This window comes from Cheilinus undulatus, linkage group 15 (genome assembly GCF_018320785.1).
Source record: "Cheilinus undulatus linkage group 15, ASM1832078v1, whole genome shotgun sequence".
In the NCBI taxonomy this organism is placed as follows: Eukaryota; Metazoa; Chordata; class Actinopteri; order Labriformes; family Labridae; genus Cheilinus; species Cheilinus undulatus.
In genome coordinates, this window is record NC_054879.1 from 32671614 (window position 1) to 32690406 (window position 18793).

Consider the following 18793-nt stretch of genomic DNA (forward strand, 5'->3'; position numbering starts at 1 on the left):
TCACACTGTAGGGGGTTGAGTTATTTTCTAACTTATCCATTTTTGTTTAAATAGGGATACCAAGTTATGCATAATTAAGGGCATGGATGGTATGACTACATGCTAGCATGATAGCTGTTTGTCAGGAGGCTTAAAAGCCACCTCAGCTCCACCTTTTTGTCTTGTTACTAGGTTTATATACAGTTAGTTTGAGACAGTGTTTTCAATATGGCAGCAAATTGGACTCAGAAGCTGAGTTTCCGTTAACTGGCATTTGCTGGTGATGGGTCAGTTTTAAGGGCAGATGTCAGGCAGATAAAAATATTACCGGGTAAAATGTCCCGCAAAAAACATGCCAATTACCAGATAAGTAAATACTGAATACTTGCATATTATATTCTATGTAACCCAGAAGATATAGTGCTTAACAAATTTATTAGACAACCTGTCTCAGAGACCATCCAGCATCATGAAGTGCTTTAATGCGGACTCTTTCATTTTCAGTGAGCTCTCCACGTTTTACCATTTTGAACAGGAATGAGGAATTTCAAACTGAATTCACCTTTTTAAACCCAAATTTGAGCCGGCTTCTCTGAGAGGTCAGAAATTAATCAAGCATAACATTCAACCACTAAAACTAATTTTTCTGTTCAGGAATGCAAGTAAATAACTATAATTTGACATATTAATCAAGAAATGATAATGTGCTTTACTATTTTTTCAGTTTTTTTGTAAATCAGTAAATTTGAAAATTCATGAATAACAATAATAATTATATTTTAGCATTAAAAATATCATTTGGGTTAAAGAGTTCTACATACTGGTGTATTAACCATTGCAGAAACATAAAAAATGATTTTGGTTTTACCAATTTTACCAAAGCTGTAAATTTAGGGCAGCTGTGGCATAAACCTTACTTTGGGTGGTGGTCTAATAAATTTGTTAAGCACTGTATGTTGCGAGAATCCTTTAATATAAATTAAAAGTAGCCTAATCCTACTGTCCTGTGGTGCTGGGGTTATTTATCTCCTCAGACAGCAAGCACATGGCTAATTAAGTTGTGTATGTATGCAGGATGATGCAAATGACATCAAACCAAGCCTATCTCTGAGTGTTCTCTGTGCTGCTGGAGACTATGCAGGGAAAGTTTCAATCTGAGTGAGGTTTTCCTGGTTAACCAAAGGCTTAATATCATCAGCGGCATGGAAGGATTTTGAGTGAGTCATCGCTGAAAGTAATGAAGAGGTTGAAACAAAGGGAACTATATGGCTAAATGGCTGAAACACCAATGCAGCTGCAGAGAGAGTAAGGCCTACGCAGAGCAGAGTAGTAGTGGACGTAGATAAATCTGCCTCTGACCAATCCTCAAATAAAGTTGGATTGTAGTCAACACAGAATCACATCGTGCAGAATGGCATGGACCGCTTGGAGCTGATAGTGAGGGCTCTATCTCTCTTCCCGAAGCTGGTTGTTAATGCTCGGGTTGCCCTGACTAATTAGCAGAAGCAATCTTGGATAAGCCATCAGTGAGAGGAGGACTGGACCGAACTATCTGCTGTGGAGCTTTTGTCTTTTCAGGACTAGTCCAAATAAACCACAATGGTTGGATTTACTGTTTCAGCAGAGGTTACAGCTGTATCATCAAAAAGGTCTGCTCAGAAGCCTCTTTTAGTAACCAAATGGCTTACATAATTCAGGCTTCTGCTATTATATTCAGTCCATTGTTTCTGAATTGAGAATATAGATTTAGTTCAAGCTCAGAGTCAAATGCTGCCATATAATTGAGGTCAGCTGGCGAACTGAGTTGTTCTTTGCCTGCTATTGCCTAATTGCACTCATGCTGCCATATTTAAACTGCTCTAGCCTGGCTTTGTTTTGCTGCTCCCTCTGCTAAGCAGCTTTTTGCAACCTTCCTCCACCCCAGCTCCTCTTTTATTCTGCTTCTGACTTAATCAATGTCATTCTGTTGTCACTAATGCCTGCTCTGCTCTGGGGTTTTTTGCTGCTCCTTTTTCTGCCTCAGGCTTTTCTTGTAGGCAAAAGAAGGCAGTAGCTGATCAGCTGATCTCAGATGATCTTAATTGTGACATCAACCGCTCCACAGCCTGTCTGAACTGACACTATACACTTGATTTAAGGGTAAAAAGTGCCAAATTTGCTTGTTGACAGGTGGTAGTGCTTGCACTACAGTTCTTTTTGAAGGTTAGCATCCACATCAAATGCCTATGCTGGTTAAACATTGCTTGAAACAGTTGGTTACATGCAGGTTTACTCTTACACAGTGTTCATGCAACTTTATCTCAGTTTTCTAGGTTGAAATAATGCCAGATAACTGTGCACTACAAGATGCCATCTGTTGACTGAGATGGTTTACATTTAGGTATAGCATTATGGCAGTTACCATTAGCCAGGGCTACTGCCCTGACGTGAGACAGGTGGCTCATAACAGCTTAGAGTTTTAGCACCATGGATGGTCTAAATTTGATAAATCTTTAAAAACTAGGTCAAATGTTAAGTAATTGTGGTGACTTCAGAGACTTAAAACCTGAGCACAGTACATGGTGAATCTAGTTTTCTAGTTGGTGGTTCTGTAATAATCATGAGGATTTTTAGTTTTATGTATGCCTGATGAGTCACTGTCTTTTGCAGAATAGCTGAACAGAATGGTGATTGAGCTTGTTCACCAACGATCAAAGCCCTTGCTTTTGCTGAAGTCTTTGGTATTTCATACTTGGTGTTAAGTCCCCCTTCACAGGGAGAAAACACAAACAGCTTCCATCACCCTGCAGTTGTTGTTTAGCAGGAGAGAGTAGGCGAAAGAGGTGTACTGGTTTCTATTGTTCGTGCTGAGTTGTAATTAAATGGTGAAGCTGAGCAAACAAATAACAGATCAATGACAGCAGGACTTCAAAAACAAGTGAAAATCCAGAGAAATACAAATAAGAAAAAGAAATTAGACATAGGAGGTAAACATGTTTTAAACCACACAGGTATTAAGTTCTGCCATGAAATGGATTTTTGCAATGTTGTCATTGCTGGTTTTAATACAAGCTGTTTGACTGTAGCGAACATGCGAGGCAGGACTGATGCCACAGATAGCTCAACCTAGTAGTGGTGGGTACATTAAAGTAGTGTAACAGAGTGATTTGTGACAGAAGCTCTGTTTGAGGCAGATCTTCCTCATGTTTTGCTCTGATACTTAGAGGTCTTAGTCTCTGTGTTTCTGTCAGCACCCTGTCCTCTGCAGACTCCTGAGCATTTCTGTGTCCGAGCTGATTGGTTGAGTACTGTCATATGTGACTGGTGGTACCATAAAGATGAGGCACACATGGCCGAGTGTTAATGTTGTGCCCTGTGTTCATCAGCAGCACACGTTCAAGACCAGCCTGTGGCCCTTTCACCGAATATCATTCCCCACCCTCTCATCCCTGTTTTCAGCTCTGTCCACTGCCCTACTTCGCCAATAAAGTCAACCACTCCTAATGATTCTTAAAAAAGAATGCTGTGCCATTTAAATGTAAACAGGTCATTATTTTAGTATTTATGGTAGATCCAGCAGCGGGCGGAAATAGTCAAGCAGCGTCCGTCTGCATCAATTATTGCTTCTTCTGCAGAATCCTCTACTTTCACATCATGATGCATAATGGAAAATATATCATCAACACCAAGACTGGTTGCATTATATGCAGACCCCTGGACTAATACTTTATGAAAGAACATTTGATTTTATACATTTCTTTCAATATATATATTTTGGTGGAAAGGAGCCTCAGGCTGGACTCAATCCCAGGCCTGTTAGATTACAAGTTTATTTCCTGTGTCTAGCCCTCTCTCGGTCACCCCAAGAATTTTGAGAAGGATTCGGGGGCCAGTCAAAAAAGCTTTTACCTTCTTTTGTAGATTTGACTGAATGCCATGAGTCATTGTCGTGCTTTAAGGTGATACTGCAGCATATAAAAAAGGCAGAAAATTTGTATAACCGTGGTCTCTTCCAAGACCTCCTCGCCCAGCTAAACTGAGCAATCAGGGACAAGAGCCTTTGTAGATGTGTGACCAAAAACCTGATAGTCATTCTGACTGAGCTCCAGAGATCCTGCGTTGGGATGGGACAATGTTCCAGAAGGAAAACTTTACTACAGCCCTCCAACAATCTGGGCATTACAGCAGAGTGGCTAGATGGAAGCTCCTCCTCAGTAAAAAAAAAAAAAAAAAAAAAAAAACACATGAAAGCCAACTTGGAGTTTCCAAAACAGTACCTGAAGGATTCTTAGATTGAAAGAAACAAGAATCTCTGGTCTGATGAAAACAAGATTGAACTGTTTGGCCTCCACTTCAAACCAGGCCCCACTTTCACCTGCCCAATACCATTCCAACAGTGAAGCACAGTGGCGGCAGCATCATGCTGTGGGGTATTTTTCAGGAACAGGAACTGGGAGACTGGTTAGAGTTGAGGGAACGCTCAATGAAGCAAACTACAGACTATCCTCAATGAAAACCTGTTCCCTAGGGCTCAGGACTTCAGACTGGGCTGGAAGTTCACCTTTCAACTTGACAATGTTTGTTTTTAACCAACAGCCAAGACAACACAGGAGTGGCTTAGGGCGGCCCAGCCAGAGACCTAAGTTGAGCCCTATTGAACATCCCAAGACCTGAAATGTCTTCTCACCAATGGTTCCCATCAAACCTGACTGAACTTGAGAGGATTTGCTAGAAAAATGGCAGGAAATCCCAAATCTGGGTGTGCAAAGCTTGTGTCATATTTAAAAAAGTCTGGAGGCTGTAAAGGTGCTTCAACTAAGTACTGAGTAAAGGGTCTTTATGTCAATAGGATATTTCATTTTTTCCTTTCAATAAGTGTGAAAAATACTTCAATTCTGTTTTCACTTTGTTATTATGGGGTACTGAGTGTAGATCAGTGAGAGGTATGAATTTAAAGAACTGTCGCATCAGGGTGCAACAGGGGTTTGGCAATCTTATCTCTTTCTGAATGAACTGTATGTTGAAAAATAAGTAAAAGAATCAGAAGCTCCAGCAAGATCTTGAATATCACGGTGTTCAATCCACATTCTCAGCTCATGTTTGCACCCAGAATCCTCTGCTCTTTGCCTTTTTTGCACCCAACTCACATTTGCCTTTGGGAAAGAAGTTCCTCTGGACTCACTTGAGGATTATTGCTATGCTCAATATTAAACTCACATTTTCAGGACGTGTTTGTTTCAGTTAAAGCTGCAAATGACAAAGCAGACTGCTCCTTTTCATAGCCTGTATCAGCTTACCATACTGCCATCTAGTGCATGAGCCACACATGCAAAATTTGAATTATGGTTGTTGTTGTTCAAGGATTTATGGCTCCCCCAGACAAATGTGTCCGTTAATGACTGTCTCCCCGTGCAGCAGAGGCCCATGTTTGCGTCAGTTGTGCAATGAAAGTGTTTGATGGATGACTGCGCTCTCAAATCCCCAATATATTATCAGTTTATCCGACATGTTTTCAAGGGGGTGCTTGGTTGCAACATGAACATCCTTAAGGAAACACTGTGGGGAGTCCCACACACCACAGACAGATGGTGAGACGTGACACAGAGGTAATCAGATTGCTGCCCCCAGCGTGTCAGGCTTGTCAAAGCTGGTGTGGAGAGACAGCGCGGCGGTGACAGTGTGTGGTCGGCGGTTGAGTCGCGTCTATCTTTTTGCTCCATATTTGTCAGTGGATGTGGCATTGATTGTGGGAGATCAAACAGGAAGAGGAGGAGGGGGGAGGGGAGATGGAGGGAGCGATAGAGACGGAGGAAAGATAAACAAATCAGGAGGGGAGGTAAAAAGGAGTCTGCCCGCTCTCTCTATTTCATTTGCACTAAGTATCAAATGTACTTTCTGTTGAGGAGAATTTAGTTTGATCAAATAAGTTATAAAGTGATTGTGTTATGGCTTTCTACCAAGGATTTCATTATTTATGAATTAAACTAAAAGCCTGTCCTCCATTTATGTGATTTAATGGACCAAAGTCTTATTTAGGGATTTAGTGAAGGAGAAGAAAGGGGAAGAGGAAACATAAATCAGAGGAAAGAGAAGGGTACTATCCCTCTGAGAATCCTAATACAATGTGTTCTTATCTTTTGAATGTCACCTTCAGTTTGCGATTGGTCAACACTCCAGGCCCTGTGCCCCTGCTGTGTTTGAAATCCAGCTTTAAGACACATACATATCTCGCATACTCCCAGGCACAGTTCTACACTGTTAGAGCATTATCGCTGTGTGGAATTACTTTTTTGATTGTTTGCTCTTGGCTGCAATAACAGATTAATTTTGTTCAGAAATGTAATTTTTTAATTTCACAATGTGAGTGTAACATCTTTGCAAACAGATACCGCAAATCAAAAGAGAAAGAAGAGAAAGGAAGCTAAATTGAGGGAGGCAATGGAGCTTTGAGCAGTCTTCAAAGCTTTTAGACTCAATGTTGTTATAATTAAATGCCTCATCTGGATACTGATCAGTGACAATAAAGCCACAAGTCATGAGGTGCCACCTCTTGACTGGTTCAGTTTTACGGCAAACACCCTACTGATGTTGAATGTTTATGCAAAAATGGAAATAAAAGCTGATCCCTGATTTGTCCATAACAGAAGCATTTGCAAATATATGGATTCATAGCAATGAATATAAGAAAGTTCCATGTATAAGCAAGTAATTATTCCTTACCTGGTATGTAAGGGTAGTCCTGGTTATGATGGCCATGCTTTTGCAACATTTTGATAAGGGGAGCATGCTATCACTTTTTTGTTGACATCCAATATTTAGTGGCATTAAAATAAATCTTCTCCCATGCAAGTGTTAATTTTGTCAACTAAAATTGTGACTAAAAATGTTCATCAGCAGGCTTTTTTCCATGAGAAAGACTAGACTAAGAGTAGCCAAAAATCAATCTTTGATGACTAAAACTTTCTAAAAGTAAGTTTATTTTTTTGTCAAGATGACTAAAACTAGACTAAAATGTTATTTACTTTTGTCAGACATTCAAAATCCGTGAGATTATTCCACTGTGGGTAAATCTGTATACAAAAATACAAAATACAATGCATCTGTATTTTTTCTCCCTCTTGCAGGGACCCCAGTTTTGGCAGGGTGCATAAAACACACTACCATGATTAAAATGTGACTAAAATTAAAAGTAATTTATTCTAAAGACAAGACTGGGACTAAAATTATAAATAGCTGTCAAAATTATCACTGTCCCAAGCCATAGCTTTCTTGAAAACTGAATGAGATTGTCCTCCAGAATTGTCCTTTGTTTTGGGTTTCACTTTCATTTTACCCTCAACCTTTTGCAAGCCTCCCAGGACCAGCTGCCTAGAAGCATCCCCACAGCATGATGCTGCCACCTTTGTACTCTACAGTGGGAATGGTGTATTTGTGGTGGAATGCAGTGTTTGGTGTACACCAAACGTAGTGTTTTGTCTGATGGCCAAAAAGCACCATTTTGGTCTCTTCAGACCAAAGAACTTTCTTCCCCTTGACCATGGAGTCTCCCACATGCCTCTAGGTGAACTTTAGTGGAGATTTAATTTGAGTTTTCTTCAACAGAGGCTTTCTCTTTGACTGGTGAAGAACCCAGGCAACTGTTGTATGCAGAGCCTCTTCCATCTCAGCTGCTGAAGCTTGTAACTCCTGCTGATCAGTTTTCCCTGGCACAAAGTTTTGTCATTCTTTATCTTAAGAAAGTTCTTGTAGTTATCAGGTTGACAGTTTTTTAGATGCAAAATTAAACTGGTGGTGTTAAAAGTGTTTTGTCGAGCTCCTAGCATTACATGTACTTTATAAGCGATGCAAACAGCTACTTTGCTGTCTTGTTCCCACACCTCAGAATTCTTCCACAGACATGTTGAGTGAATTGTTGTTGGTGCACGTCCGGCGTCATTGTGTGCACTTAATTATGACGTCACAATATCGGCCGTACAGATTGGCATAAATTTTATTATTGGCCGATACTGATAATTAACTTTTAAAGCTAATAGCGGCCGATACCGATATACTGCAAATAATATCGTGCATCCCTACTGAAAATATTATTTTGTTCATTCATTGTTCAAATTATAGCACAAACCTACCTCACAGATGTTTATATCCACACTTATTCATGTATTTAAGAGAAAGAGTGGCATTAAAAGTATTTTTTGTACAAAAATAGTCAAAACATTTGACAACAACACAAAAAATGCAAGACCTTTTTTAAAGGTTACTTTATTTTTCATTTGTATACTTTATAAAGAACATGTAATGGAGACAGGCAGGGAACATGTTGAATGAAAGGGGAATGACATCTAACAAAGGTTCCCAGCCAGGCATGCTGCCATTCAGGGAATCAAATTAGCGCCTGCCACCTGCCAAACGCAAAGCAATGTTGGCTGAGGCAGGTAAAGATTTCAGGCCACCTGTCACTGTGGCACAAAGGTTTTTTTCTCATTAATAAATGTTATTTTATCAAGCAGTTTTCGGTTTAAGTGCAAGCAGAATAAGGGGGATTTAACGTCCCTTTTCATGGCACTAAAACCCCAAAGCAGGGCAGCAATATGGCAGTGTTAAAAGGCTGCATTAATGCTGCTGTATATGAATAACCAGCATTAAAAGAGTCATTAACTCTGTTTACACTTCTAAATCTTTCCATATAGATTTCATAGAATGCAAATGCTATAGCCAAGGAAACATTCAGTGAACCTTTGCAGTGGTATGTAAGTAAAAACCCCAACAGCAAACCTTTTGGGTGATAAAGAAGGACAAGAGCTTTAACCACATGGCTACAGATATCCCAACAATGCACTACCTGAACACAAATGGACCCAGAAATATGATTCTTGATTGTGATGTATGGTCGATGTTGTATGTGCAGTTGCTTTGGGGTAGCTATTAGAGGTTTACAGGCCGTGCAGCTTTACAGCAGCTCCATAGCACGGCTCATTAACCACCTAATGAGAGAAGAGGGCGACCCCGCTGACTCACTCCCAGCTCTACCACCCCTGGGTGTTACAGCTCGACTGGCCCTCAGGCCTGGGGAACCCAACCAAGGCTGAGGCAATGTGGAGTGCAAACAGGTCAACATGTGTGACAGTGACCACACGTGGTTTGATATGTCCATCTACACTTAAAATGCCTTTTTTCTGCTTTTTACATAAGAAATGACCTTACTGAAAGATGGATTAATCACAAAGTACCGCTCTGCAGTTGCACAGACACACTCACACATGCACAGCTGCTGTCTGGTGCTGCCGCTGAATGACAGGCCCGGATGTCTGAATGGTAAAATGCAGAAGACTGTGTGTGTCCTCCCGCAGGCACTCGGTGAGTGTGGGCAGCAGTTATGTAGGCGGCTGCTCATCAGTTCCTCATTGTTCTGGTGGCTACTCACACAGATATTCATACTTTTTCTCTTCATGCCTCTCAGGCACTTTTACTGGTATGATCAGCATGTTTACACGAATTAGAGATAAAACGAGTTTTCACAGGCATACTGAGTCAACAACTATTGCTTGTGCTTTCTATGCTTGAATGCACAAATGACCAGAGAGGTGAAAGATTTTCACTGTTGGGTTTTTTTTTGTACTGATAAATGACTTGCTTGTTTTTTCTTCTCACATTGGCTTAAAATACAGGGTAAACAGAGGTTTATAATGAACCTTTACTGCCTCTGAGCATGTTCTAAGTTGCATATTTGAGTGTTCAGAAATGTCTTTAGTCTCTGAAGGCTCAGTGAATGGGCTCTCCCTAGATGTGATTAAACACAATTAACGTATGTTGGATCAGAAGCGTTAGTACAAGCCTCTGGGCTAACATTTGTCCTCCTGGCCTGGCTCAAATCAACTGTGGAGCTTACTGAAAAAAAGTTTGTTTTGTTATTGGAGTGATACGATGCCCTTAAGTGCTTTCTCTGCTTTTTTTTTGTTGTCTTTTCTGGCTTTCAGAAAAGTGTTAAATGTAACACTTTTCTCAAGGTTTCTGAGTTAAATTTACACTTTCAACAGTTAATATTTTATCTCTCTTTTGGTGTCAATTTTTCAGAACCAAAGGGCTGATTATTTACACATTGATGTGTAACTTTAACACCATATTGTTTTATTTCCAATACTCTTAGTGTAATTTCTAAAATGTTGAAATTTTATCACTCGCACGTTTAGTTTAGCAGTTCATGTAGCATAGTTGTGTGAAAGCTTGTACATTAGCTTTAGTTGGCCACTTACTTTTACCATCAGAAAGCCACTAACTCGGTGGATAACTTCATTCATGGTGCAAAAGTGTCTAACATCAAAAACATTTGTTCAACATCAACATCTGAACACATTGAAACATGCTCCCTAAGTGCATGATGGGAAAACTCATACTCTTTCAAACACTGCATGGATCAACACTATCAAATCACTCCAACACTGAAGACCATTTCACAAAGCATGGAGTTAAAATAATACTTTGGGTGTTAAAATAAGATCTGAAATTTTAACACTGAGATTTCAATGCTCCAGTTTTTGTTGTGTCAGTTCAGTGGGCTTTAAAAAAGAAGTTGAAATATTTTTCAAGAAGACTGGGGTTTCATTTTGGCTACATTTTACCAATGCAGTAATACATAAAACATGGAGTTTGTTGCTGAAAAGGTAATGCTGATCAAAATAAAAAAAAAAAAATTATAAATATTACAATACCACTGCAGTCCAGTTTGTTCTCCTCAAATGACTCTGATTGGTCCATTTATTCTCATTAGCATGTCATGCTAGCAAAAAACAACTGTGGGATGCTAGCACAGAGCTTATACTTGCAGTGTCAGAAATCTGTTATTCCCATTTTATACTTCAAGGATGTTTTTTTTATTATTATTTATTCAGATTCAAGATTACTCATTAACCCTCAGTTCAAGACATTTTGAATCTTAATTGTTTACAGTTACTTAGCTTTTTGTAGGGCTAGAAACATTCTGTGCCCCAGCAAATTCATTGATTTGATATTATATTTCATGCAGATTCAGTTATCAATAAAGGTTTTAAATATTAAAAATATGTATGTATTCTTGCCACAGTGGTATTTCAGAGCTATGCAGGTTCTGTGAGATTTATTAGAATCATTATATTAGCATGAAGTCGCTTGGAGGAGTCTTAGCTTGTCCTACAACTGTGTATTTCAGGTTTTTCCACCTTAATATCTTGTTTAGTGCCATACTAATTATATGAAGGTATTAACAGTGAACACAGTGGTAGGTAGAGTCATTATGCAGAGGTTTGGTCCATCCCAAAGAGGCTTTTTTTGCTTTAAATGCCTTTTCATTCCAGCTGGTTTTCATTCAACATCATATTAGACTCTTCAGCAGCTTGTCTGGGACCATTTTAATGCTGACCACTTTATCTCCTCCCCATGCACCCACTGAATTACGACTATGACCGAATTTGGTCTAATGCTAATGGCCGGCATTAGCTTTTTTTTTCCTTCCCTTCTTTAGCATTGGTCAGGAAAGCTGTGGAAATCCCAGACGGAAAGCTCTCCAGCTCAGCCGAGCCTGAAATTGGCTTGAATGGAGGGGGAAGCAGCAGCAGGTCACCTGAATGGGTCTCAAGGCAAAACACATTAGTCTTGGCTCCATTGTTACAACAGCTACACTAAATCTCCTCTGTGGCAAGCCAGGCACTACTTTTGATTTATCACCCATTGACTTTGACATGAAGAGAAATGAACACTGAGACATTTCTCCTGCACACAGGTAGAGGCATACAGGTGCAATAGGAAAAAGAACTTGTCTCACACAAAAGCACAATACTGTTTATTGTTGACCACTTCAGGCTCAAAAAAATGATTTTTTGCCACAGAGAAACATAAGGTATTTGTTTGGGGTTGTGTTTGTGCCCAACTAGCTTTAGTACTCAGAGGAGTTCTGAATTTAACTCTATACAATATTCATTTTCCACTGTGTTCTCTTGTTAGATATTCTTTATTTGCTGGGTACATGGACCTTTAGGTATATACAGGAATGTTTTTTTTTTTCAGTACCTGTTTCTATGTCAGGATTTTTCCCAAGGGAATAAGAACAAGTGTAGGACAACGGCTCAGCTCCATTGATGGAGCCAGAGTTCTAGTTAAGTCCAGAAAAAAAAAAAAACTTTCAGGAAAATACAGATTAAACCTCAGTGGTGGTAGGTTTGTACAAAAATACCAATACAGTAAAGTATCATGATGCTTTCAACAACAATATTGTTAGGGGAATGTTAGGTTATTTGTCATGCCTAACATTAAGAGCAACTTGTTTGGTTTTAGTATGGCCATGTTGGAGACACTGTAGGGCTCTGAATCTAAACCATTTGTAAGTATTTTGACCAAATGTTGCAATATCACTATAATCCATTGGGGGCAGTGGTGAGTAATATATCTGGCAGCTCAAGCCAGGCCAGCAACACTAGTAAATATACATGGCTGTATTTAGATATCAAATTATTCTTTTAATTACTCTTTTAAATCTGTATTGAAGCCTTCTGCCACTAGTAGTCACTGAGCATCAGTTAATGTCCGCTGCCTTCCTGCCAGAGCTTGCCCCTTTCCCCTTCCCCTTCATGGGGCATAAACATGAGAAGCTTTGCAGTTAGCATGTTGTAGGATCAGCGCAGTATGGTTCGTTTTCTGAGTTATGAAATTTGAAATAAAGTTTTAAATAGACTTTTAAGTGTTATACTTTTGTATGACTACTCAACTAAAGTGATGAGTAACCAGGTTAATCACAACATTAATCTGCAAAGGGGAACAAAATCTGGCGGAGGTAGCTCCTAACTTAAGCCACACTCTACTCAGCACACCAACTTCACATCATATACAGTACCTACTGACACTGTCACCCTGTGATGAACATGAACATGAACTGTAGACTAGTGAGTTTATCACAATTTAAATATGTGTTTGGCTTTATAGAGAAATAGCTGCCTTGGAACATCACTAATATCTAGCTGTTAGCTTACCCAGACACAGGAAGAGACAACTGAATGTCTTTTATGTCAGCAAAGGAGAATGCATGTGTAAAATACACCCTCAAGTGGATATATTAACATCCACCCTAATGTAAAAGACACCTTTGAGTATATTGACAGTGGTAGTTGTGTCATTTAAATTGCATGAATCTATTTTCTTACATAAAGGGAGCATAAGTTCACCTTGAATCTGCCACCAGCAAAGGGAGTAGCAATGATCAAGGCTCAGTCTCAATGCACTCCTTCCTCTCACATTTTGGGCCACCCCTCCATTCTTTTGGAGAGGTGGGAAGTAGAAGTGTTGGGCTACATGGCCCTTGGCACAGATTTTGCAGAGGCACACTCCAAACAAATTCTTATTGGAAATCTCCCAGAACCTTGCAAATAATTGGCAAGATTCAAAAATTACAACAACCTCATATCAAAATTTAATGGTGTTTTAGTGTATTATGGTCCTTTTGGCTTCAATAAAGAAACATGGCTTATATTTGAAATGTCTTTGTACTGTTGATGTGCCTGTTTTCAAAATGTTGTCAATGACTACTGATGATGCATCGGGAAGTTCAGGGGTTGTTGGATGGGGGTAAAACTTTGAAATGGGGCTGAGCCCAAATGACATACAAAGAGATATAATTAAGAGCTACTAGTAAAAAGAAAGATGCGACACAAGCAAATATGGTTGGTCTTACACCAGAGGACTTTGCTAAAACTTTTAAAAGACTCTAAAAAGACTGACATCTGAAACCCTCTCACATTTAAAGACAATTTGTCAACAAGTTGCTGAGTTTTTGTTTTGCAAAGACTGAGAGTCACTAACTACAAGACGAGGACATGATTCCTGTTGAGATTATTTCCCATCATGCATCTGGTGGAAATTCACAACAACTTCTGAGCAGTGAACAAGATGGAGAAGGAGATAGAGATTGCATATGAGTTAATATCTCTTATATCGCTGGTGTTTTCAATTCATCTACATAACAAAAAACTTCGTAAGTTCTTGCAACAACCAAAGAACTATCCCGGACACACTTCAAAACAAAAAGTCCCATATGAAAACATGGTTTGTCTCACCACAGAAACAAACTGATTTGGATTTCACATTGAGAAAACCCAGTGGAGGTTTATCTATCATGTCAACCTGGAATGAAATGACACGATACAGACACAGGTGCAGTGAGATCTGACTGCAGCTCTGAGCTGTAAAGTTCTTCCATCTCTTGAGTTTTGAGCAGACATTCAGCAGCTTCAGACTGAACTATGGTCACATTCATGTTTTGAAAAGTTAACTTTTTTATCGTGCTCACGCATCACACTGGCTCCCATTGCTTGTGGAAGACAGTCGCGTCAACAAAAACACAATTTGCTTAAGACCAGACTAAAGACTTACGCCAAGACTGAAGAAAGACTGCATTTAAACTGCTATGACCACCTTGCACCTCATAGCTGAGATCATGGGAGCATGCTGCAACAAAACTCCAGTTTTGGAATTATGTCTGTGACTTTGAAACCACACAACATAGGTCATTAGATGTAAGACTGCCTTAAGATGATATCATCTGATTTTAGATGATCTGTTGCATAGCAAGTTGGATTTCCAGCTTCACTTTGAAAATGATGCAGAGTATTGCCAAGAAGTAATGGCGTAGTGGCCCATGCATTGTAATATTTTGTATCATGAGGTTCCTGCAACATCGACCTTAATTGGAGGAACCTTGTCCTTCATTATTTCAACAGAATAAGAGTTCTGAATCCTTTGGGTGGAGTTGCATCTATTGGCTGCAACCAGGCGCACAGAGAGTTGTAAACGTGTATCTGCACAGTGAATGATGTTTTTGTGTATTTGTTGGAGAAAGTGATTCCTCTTCCATGATACTGTAACACGTAAAACCAATAATCAGTATGGAATAGATCTCCCTCCTAAGTGCTCTTTTCCTGAGCTCTTGCATGTCCATGTGTGCTTTATTGATCCCGAGTATTGACCGGACAGAAGGCCCAGGATAATAGTGATTTATGGCAGCTTACTGGTGAACCTACTCCAACCTTTCACAGATAAGCCTTACAGTGAAGGGAACTTTTCTTTGCTGCTGTATCTGTGTTCTCTTAGTAGTTTATGGACTTTCTCTGCTGCCTTGTAAAGTATCATATCACCTCTCCAAATAAAAATAAATGTTATTAGTTCATGCTGGAGTGGATCCTGATTTGCTTTCCTGGGGTAAATTGGAATTAAATTCAGTGCTTTCTCATTTATTTTCACAGTAGGTGGGATCCCAGATGCAGCATATAAATAAACACATAAATTGAAGTCAGGAAGAAGCACACATCGTAGTCTTTTAATGAAAAGGACTTTTTCTTGTACTGTCATATTTTGGGTTGTCTTTTCCTTTTCTAAAAAATAAGGACGAGATTAGACAGGGAAGGAGGGAGTCAATGAACAGAATCTGATGTTGAAGCTAAGATTTTGCACCAGGGCAGTCTTGTATAAAAAATGCAGATTGATGCCATCTTTGACAGGGATTAGCAGACTTTTTGGAGAGATGGGGAATGTAAAGGACAGTGGATGGCACAGAAAGCTTTGCTGTAACAAGACACTGCTGCAGATAAGGGCGAGCAGAGCCTCGGCTAAACTGTACATCTCGCTGAGTTGGCCCAATTGATTAGGACCTTTGGGAACAGAACGGCCCATATTAAATCTGCTCTGAGTGTGTTTGTGTGCATGCTTGTTTGTACATTTTTTGTTTGCTGGGAATTTTAGCAACCAAATGTAAAGTTAGTGTTTAAGATGACTGCAGCACTTTCTACAAGTTTCACCAAGAGAAGTGCAGCATCAGAGTAGATGATCATATATTTATCAACATTTTGGAGCATATGTAGTATAAAGTGTTTTGTTAGATCAACTGTAAAACCTTTTACTGTTTGTAACTATTATTCAAAGACTAGTTCAAGTGTTTTAAAGTAACACTGTATGTAAGTAAGACTGTATGATGTACAGCCAGGAGACTCTGGCCTTTTTGAGGAAATACCTGCCATACATTGCTACAGACGGGGCCCTTTTCTACCTAATTTAGCTAATTCTGAAATATTTTCTATTCATTGGACACTTAACCCTGACATTGCAGTTTTCTGCTGTCTCTTATGACAGAGCTAAATTAAATGGCCCTGTCTGCAGTGATGTATAATCTAGCTTCTGTGAATCTGTCTCTTCTTAGCCCACGCTAGTAGCCATCTCCTGTGGCTTATAGTTATCAACAGGTATCTGATACAGCCTCACTTCAGAACACTTGATCTCGCTCTTTGAGATATTTATTTATTTATTTTTTGTTTATTTATTTATTTATTTGCTAAGATCTTAGAGAATGCCTTAAAATCCAGAGTATAAGTTGCCCCCATAAATAAGTCACAGTCTGTATTTTGGAGTCTTTGGAGGGGACAATGGTTTGTACTGACCTACAGTCTGGAAGTCTCTGCTGACCTTCTTTGGTCACTTGTTATCCATAATTTGAGAAGTGGAGTGCTGGTTTATTCAAACCAGCGCTCCACAAGTTCTGTTAACTTGACAGTATACCCCAAATTTTCTTCAAATGGGAGATTATAACCAAATGAGGGAGAAAAGCGGTTAAAAAGTTGCGGCAACCATCACTGTTCTGGCCTGTGTTATGTATTCCAGCATAGCAGCTGCTTGCGGTAGAGAGTGAATGGGGTAAATGTTAATTCTTGTTAGGTCTCATGTAGTTTGATAGTGGCAGCTGTCCCAGAGTCTCACAGTAACAATGGCACTTCTCAGCATTTTATTCTGGTATTTAAGTCGCATTGGTATATGGGAGGAAGCCAGCATTTTACTTTACTTTATTTTACTTTTTTTTACCAGACAGAATCTATTTACAGTACCTTATACCATTGGTCCCCAACCTGAAGTCTGGGACCCCGAGGAGGGGGCGTCAAAGGTCATTGCATGGGGGCTATGCTTTTACAAGTAAAGGGCTCCAAAAGCATGGTAACCACTGCCTTATACTGTACCTGTTTTCCTGGTGAAACTTGGAGAAAGTGGGGCACTGATGGCCTAGTGGTTTGGTTTCCCAATGTATACGGGCAGGCCAGGTTCAAGTCTGGCCTGTGACTCCTTTCCTGCATATCTCTTTGTCATTCTCTCTTTGCCAATTCCAACTCTCTATCCTGTCCTCTCTGAATAAAGGTATAAAAAGCCAAAAATATATATAAACTTCAAACAAAAAGTAAGGCAATTTGTGTTTGGTACATTATTTCTTTGTTGTAACAATGCTTCTTGGTAATAAATCTTATACCGTTGGAAAGCCTGTTTATTACCCTTTTAAATGATGCCACATTTGTAAGGATCATGCATTTGTGGGATGAGCAGCAGAGCTGAGTATGGGGGTTATGCCCATGAAAAATGTGCCACATCTTCTTTTAGAATAGAATAGATGTTTAATGCCATTTGCACAGGTACAGGACAGTACAAATACATTGGAATTTTTGTTCGTTACTTCTTGAGTCAACTCTACAAAAAACTAAGAAGTATGAAAGTATAAAAAAAGAACAATATAAGCCAGAAGACTTGCGATATAAATAAAGTGAATGAATGAGTGAAGTGAGTGAAATGAATTACTAAAATACACAAGGAATGTACACCATACACAAAAGACACCCTTATAAATATGAAATTAAACAAAATAAAAGTAAAACATAAAAATAAAGACAGAAAGGTAAGATTGATAAAATAACACACACACACACCTTTAGAAAAAAATGTAAAAGAGAAAGTGCTTAAGTCGTTTCATATACTAATGTCACATTTGATTGCAAAAAGTCAGAGCAAGTCCAGACTTTTCTGAAAGGGTGCCGCATTGACCAACGCTCCTGCGTCTTACTCTTGACTTTATTTTGACCTACTGTTGGTTTAAAGGTTGCTGTACTAAATCTAAAAAATATTTCTCTGTTAGTAAATATTTCTCAAAGTTCTGGATGAGTTTTTTTAAGTGAGTTTGTAAAAATCATTTGTCCATTAAAAGTGTTTAAGCCTCAGGAGACTCCTGCCGGTGTGGCCCCTTAAAGGAGAGACCGGCTGGATTTCAGGCTCACAAACCAGGATATATATATTCATGTTAGTACCATGTTATTTAGCTCATCTTCATACAAAAAATAACAGAAAACAACATCTGGGAATTTGTACACTGTATTGAAAAAATCCATGATCGAGCCACTTTGTAATAGCACTAGTCCGCCACTGCAGCACAAGTGTTTTTCTGCCTGAAGTGCACCATTTACCCTACATTAACATTCACATTCCCATGCTTTTCTCTTTGTAAATCAGTGAATTAGATAAAGTATGCGTCTTGCCTGTACTCCAGCTGGTCTTTCTTTAAGGGGGCCACACTGATCAGCATCTCCTGTGGCTTATACACATGTTATTGACAAGTTACTTGTACAGCCTCACTTCAAAAGACCTAAGCATATTTTTCCATATGTGTCCTTCCACCTCTCTTTTTTTTTTTTGCTTGTTTTAGTTTCATGCTCTGTTTCCCCCCCATCTCTGCTTCTCTCCATCCTGTATCTATCTTGGGATTCAGAATATAGACAGAAAGCCTAGGCAAGCAAATACGGGTGCATAATTCTGTCTTCACAGCATGCCACTCACCACTCAACCCACTCAGGGAAAAAAAGGATGCTTCTTTATTTTAGTCTTTTAGGAAAATAGACAGATTTCCATTCCTTCCTTTGTCAGGGTTGTCCCTCTCCCGGCTGTTATCCCCCAAGTACAAGAGGCTGTTCCAGTCATTTGACTGCTCACAGTTCGACAGGCACCGACAGAAATACCA

The 18793-nt window shown here is 39.4% G+C and overlaps 1 protein-coding gene across 2 annotated transcripts in view; it reads left to right on the top strand.

Annotated features, from left to right (window-relative positions):
* nalcn (sodium leak channel, non-selective) overlaps nucleotides 1–18793 on the top strand; it is a 151046-nt gene that overhangs the window by 96985 nt on the left and 35268 nt on the right. The window lies entirely within an intron of this gene.